Source organism: Schistosoma mansoni, chromosome 2 (assembly GCF_000237925.1).
Source record: "Schistosoma mansoni strain Puerto Rico chromosome 2, complete genome".
Lineage (NCBI taxonomy): Eukaryota > Metazoa > Platyhelminthes > Trematoda > Strigeidida > Schistosomatidae > Schistosoma > Schistosoma mansoni.
Genome location: NC_031496.1, coordinates 23,150,377 through 23,155,501, shown reverse-complemented (window position 1 = coordinate 23,155,501; position 5,125 = coordinate 23,150,377). Strand labels below are relative to the sequence as shown.

At 47.7% G+C, this 5,125-nt stretch overlaps 1 protein-coding gene across 1 annotated transcript in view; it reads right to left on the bottom strand.

The window, feature by feature from the left end:
- Smp_071890 (hypothetical protein) overlaps nt 1–5,125 on the bottom strand; it is a 16,851-nt gene that overhangs the window by 9,466 nt on the left and 2,260 nt on the right. The gene's annotated exons all lie outside the window — the stretch shown is intronic.

Genomic DNA, 5,125 nt, shown 5'->3' with positions numbered 1-5,125 from the left:
TAATGGTCCTACAATGTCTATGTGAACGTGATCGAAGCGAGCATCAGGCGTAGCGAAAGTGCCAATAGGGGCAGCTACGTGCCTGTGCACTTTTGATCGTTGACATTGTAAGCATTGCTTTACCCACATACGGACATCTTTATTCATGGACGGCCAGACGTATCGTGCAGCGATGAGGCGTAGTGTGGCTGCGATACCAGGATGAGATAGACCATGAAGGGTATCAAAGACGAGACGGCGATAAGTGGAGGGTACGATGGGTCGAGGGAGGCCCGTAGCATTCCGTAATCCAAATGGCATTCGTAGGAACTCAAATAAACCGAAAGGAGTCGTGATAGCAGTTTTCTCTACATCTTCAAGAGCGACTGGGATCTGGTGATATGCTCGTACCAGATCGATCTTGGAAAAAATTGTCGTGCCCTTGAGTGATGCCGTCATGTCATGTATGTGGGGGATGGGATAGCTATCGAAACGTGTAGCTGCGTTTAACGCTCGGTAGTCTCCGCATGGTCTCCAACTAACCCCATCCTTTTTTCGAACCATGTGGAGAGGTGAGGCCCAAGGACTGTGAGAAGGACGAATAATACCAGTAGCTAGTAAATTGTCAAACTCACGTTTACCGAAAGCTAATTTGTCCGGTGCCAGTCGGCGAGGTCTTGCCGTGACTGGTGGTCCGCGGGTGACTATGTGGTGTACCACACGATTGGTCACCGATAGAGTCTCCTCGAAAGGTTTAGTTAATATGGGGAATTTCTGAAATAAAACGTGGAATAAATCGTCACGCGAATGAAATACACCTGTGATTCGGTACGCGTTTGTGTGAGCTTTAAAGCCCATAAAGTTGCTGTTCGACGAAGTATCAATTAGCTGCAGCCTACGTGAATCGACTAGCAACTCATAGTGCTGTAAGAAATCGATACCGAGTATAGCTGTGGGAACATCGGCAATGATGAACGTCCACGGATACTGTCGTCGATTGCTCAAGTTGACCGTAAGTTGTCGTGTACCATAAGTGGGAATGACTGAGCCATTCGCAGCGCGTAGTCAAAGCATAGTGGCTTGAGACTTACTGTTACCGATAGGTACGACAGAAACTTGGGCACCCGTATCCACAAGGTACCTAGCGTTAGTGCGACAATCGTGCACGTAAAATAAACGGCCAACCTGAGGTGAAGTACCGGCGAGTCCGGCCGCATTTACTCGCCAGCTCGAGAGTTTCTCGCCTTTGTATGAGCAGGGAGCTCGACAATGACGGGCGCCGGCCCCGAAGGCACGGTGGAACCAGCACCAACTCGGACTCGCTTCCGAAGCCGCCTTCTGGCGTGGCTTGGAAGATGCCCGCTTGGGGCGAGTCGTTACGGCTTTTCGAGATCGTGACCTGGGTCGGGGGACGTAGGGGGCTGGCACATCTGAGCGGTCTCGGAAACTGAGACGAGTATGGATACACTTATCCCTATCCCCATGAGCCGAAGGTCGTCTAGCATCGAAATCCATGTTTGGACGGGAAGTAGGGGCAACAATATAGTTGTCTTTGGCGCTAGCACGTGCTAGAATTTTGTCTGCTATGAGGGCCACCTTGTTCAGTGGGGTGTCCTCGAGCAGGGCCGAAAGAGTTGGTTGGATACTCCTTGGTAATGCTTCGAGCCATGACTCTTTGACTATTTCGGAGTCGGCTGTCGAGTTTCCTGCAAGGGATTGCAGGCGCGTGAGGTGGTGGCTCGGCTTAGCATCACCCATAGGGTGACGTGCTAAGAGAGTCCTCAATCGTTCCTCTCTTGATGGGAGGAAATGTCGAAGGATGGAATCCTTAAGACGGTCGTAAACGTTCGGAACGTTCGGATTGAGGACAACCTCACGAACAGCGGTTAGGTGATCCCCAGGCAATGATTCCAAAGCATAGGCGTACTTTTGCCTTTGGTTGGTTATGCGGCGGATCTCAAATTGAGATTCCAGTGCCGCGAACCAGACTTCTAGATCATGACGGATGAAAGGAACCGGTCGAAAATTAATAGCCTGTACCTCGGAGTCTATTATATTTATACTATTCTTATCGTTATCCACCATAGTAAGTTGCCAAGATATTATATATTGAAAATATCAATACGAATATATGCAACAGAAGTGGATAGATAAACAGACTCACCGAATTGAACTGGGTTGGAAAAATGGCCAAGTTTGAACTGTGCTCGATGAATTGGGTTACCAGTTGTGGTTCACCAGATGTTGTGCGTGTTCCAAATACGGCTCACCAGTTTGTAGTGGATGTCGAGTCGAAGACGGACTATGATCACCACTACAATTCGTTTACGCGCCCAGAAACGACTTGGTTCCTTTGATAGCTCGTAAATCAGAAGGCTTTATTAACCTAGATCAAGTATATTTATTGGCGATCTCGTGGTATAGAAATAATACCGAGACGTGCCAAAGAGTACAGGCAAAATGAGCAGTGCGTGAGCAAGTTCCAACCAAACAAGGCGGAGAGCGAAACAAGAAGTGAAACTGATACAGTTAAACAAATATAGTAAAACAATCTCTGGTACAATTGGTTACAATAATAAAAATTGTTTCTGTTATTCCAATCGTGTTCTTATCGAGACTGGCCGGTCACTACAGGAGCCCCCCGCTAGAAAGGGTTTACACTTTCGATACGTAGCGGTTTCGTTCGTGGGACTGATCGCGAAACGTGCAATTGTAGGACGAAGGCGTTGGCAGAACAGGAAGTGATCGTTGATCCTCGAGTTGCCACCAAAAGTCTTTGACGTAGAACGGTACCAGAAGGAACGTACTGTATTAATTGCTTGGATTAGCATGCTACACCAGAGTGGTTTGTATCCAGAATCTGAAGGTTGCGTTCGTAGAGGTCCGGGCCAGAAACGCTGCAGACGTAGGACGAAACCAGATTGAGCCAAGGAACCAGATGCGACCAGGATGACCATGTTCGGGACCAAATGTATACCATACGTATTTGGAGCCAGAGAGGTCGACTGAGTGAGTTGACTAGAGCGTGGGTGATCAGGCCAGCTTTCGCGAAAGTTTACTGAAGTCGACGATACCGGAACAGCGACGGTCGAAGGCGTAGGCTCGGAGCAAACAAAAAAAATGAAAGAAAAAGAGAAAAGTGTAGCTTTCGTGTAGTATAGGGTTAGGGTCCTATACTGTATCCGCAGTTGGTTATGAGGTTAGTCGCGAAAGCGTACTCGGCGACCGGAACTTGAGACGGTAGTCTCGTTCGAACCTTGTGAGCCTGCAATCTCATCCGCAGTCAAGGGCGGTGTGGTCTGCAGGTCTGGACGTGAGACGGAAGTCTCGTCCGTAGACGGGGCAGATGACACGTGCTGTTGACTGGGACGTGAGAATGAGGTCTTAGGTGCATCTAGCGTGGGATCCGAAGTAGATGTAGAAATCCCGCTAGAAGATTTGATGGGTCTAGCATTGGGTCTCGGTTTATCAGGTATAGCACTGTCATCGACGTGCGCTGGCTTGAGACGATCAATGCTGACTGTTTCGATGCGGCCATGTCGATCAACCTTGAAGGTCTTTTCGTGACGGGAAATCACGTGAAAAGGTCCTTCGTAAGGCTGTTGTAGAGGTTTGCGTACCGAATCTACTCGTATGAAAACATGTGAGCAGGTAGATAACTCGAGGGAGAGCGACCTGTCGATGTTGTATACGAGTTGACACCGGAGTCAGTGTTCGCATGAATGCAGACAGTCGTTGGACGTAGTCTGATTCGCTGAACTTAGTGCTGCTCCGTGGTGTGAAAAATTCCCCAGGCAGACGCAATGTCGTGCCGTAAACAAGTTCAGCGGCGGAACATTGAATATCTGCCTTTAGACTCGTTCTGATACCCAGGAGAACGAGCGGTAGGGTCTCGTACCAATTGTCGTTTTCGTGTGCTCGAAGAGCACTTTTAAGTTGGCGATGAAACCGTTCGACTAAACCGTTTGATGCTGGATGGTAGGCGGTAGTGTGTATGCGTTCCGTACCAAGCAGCCATGTTAGTGAGGAGAATAATGCGGACTCAAATTGTTGTCCTCGGTCAGTCGTGACAGTCGAGGGACAACCGTACAGAGCTATCCATTGTTCTACGAAGCGGTGAGCGACTGTCTCCGCCGTAATAGACGTGATGGGAATAGCTTCGGGCCATCTTGTGAAACGATCAATGCACGTGAGTATGTGATCATACCCGTGCGATGGTGGTAATGGTCCTACAATGTCTATGTGAACGTGATCGAAGCGAGCATCAGGCGTAGCGAAAGTGCCAATAGGGGCAGCTACGTGCCTGTGCACTTTTGATCGTTGACATTGTAAGCATTGCTTTACCCACATACGGACATCTTTATTCATGGACGGCCAGACGTATCGTGCAGCGATGAGGCGTAGTGTGGCTGCGATACCAGGATGAGATAGACCATGAAGGGTATCAAAGACGAGACGGCGATAAGTGGAGGGTACGATGGGTCGAGGGAGGCCCGTAGCATTCCGTAATCCAAATGGCATTCGTAGGAACTCAAATAAACCGAAAGGAGTCGTGATAGCAGTTTTCTCTATATCTTCAAGAGCGACTGGGATCTGGTGATATGCTCGTACCAGATCGATCTTGGAAAAAATTGTCGTGCCCTTGAGTGATGCCGTCATGTCATGTATGTGGGGGATGGGATAGCTATCGAAACGTGTAGCTGCGTTTAACGCTCGGTAGTCTCCGCATGGTCTCCAACTAACCCCATCCTTTTTTCGACAGCTATGATACTGATTAGTACTGAAGTTTGTAACATTGTAAGTTATTGAGTATTTTTAGTTTCATTCAGTTAGCTTTTCATTCTGCTTTTTCGTGTATTATTTCTTCATTATATAATTTGTTGTATCACTTTGTCATAAGGAATATAGAACTTATTTTCTGCCGTATAACTGCTTATTTCAGTTATGCCTTCAGATCCAAATTCATTGATACCTAGCTTCCAATTGTTTATCTTATCGTTCACTTAAACTATAATTCTGTTGTTTTTAGGATTTGCTCAGTCGTAAAGCTGTTGAACATTTACTCAGTATGCTGGTCACCATTGTGCCGTACATTTTCAATTCTGACAATAAACAACGTTAATCAAGTCTGAGGAGTCCGCGAATC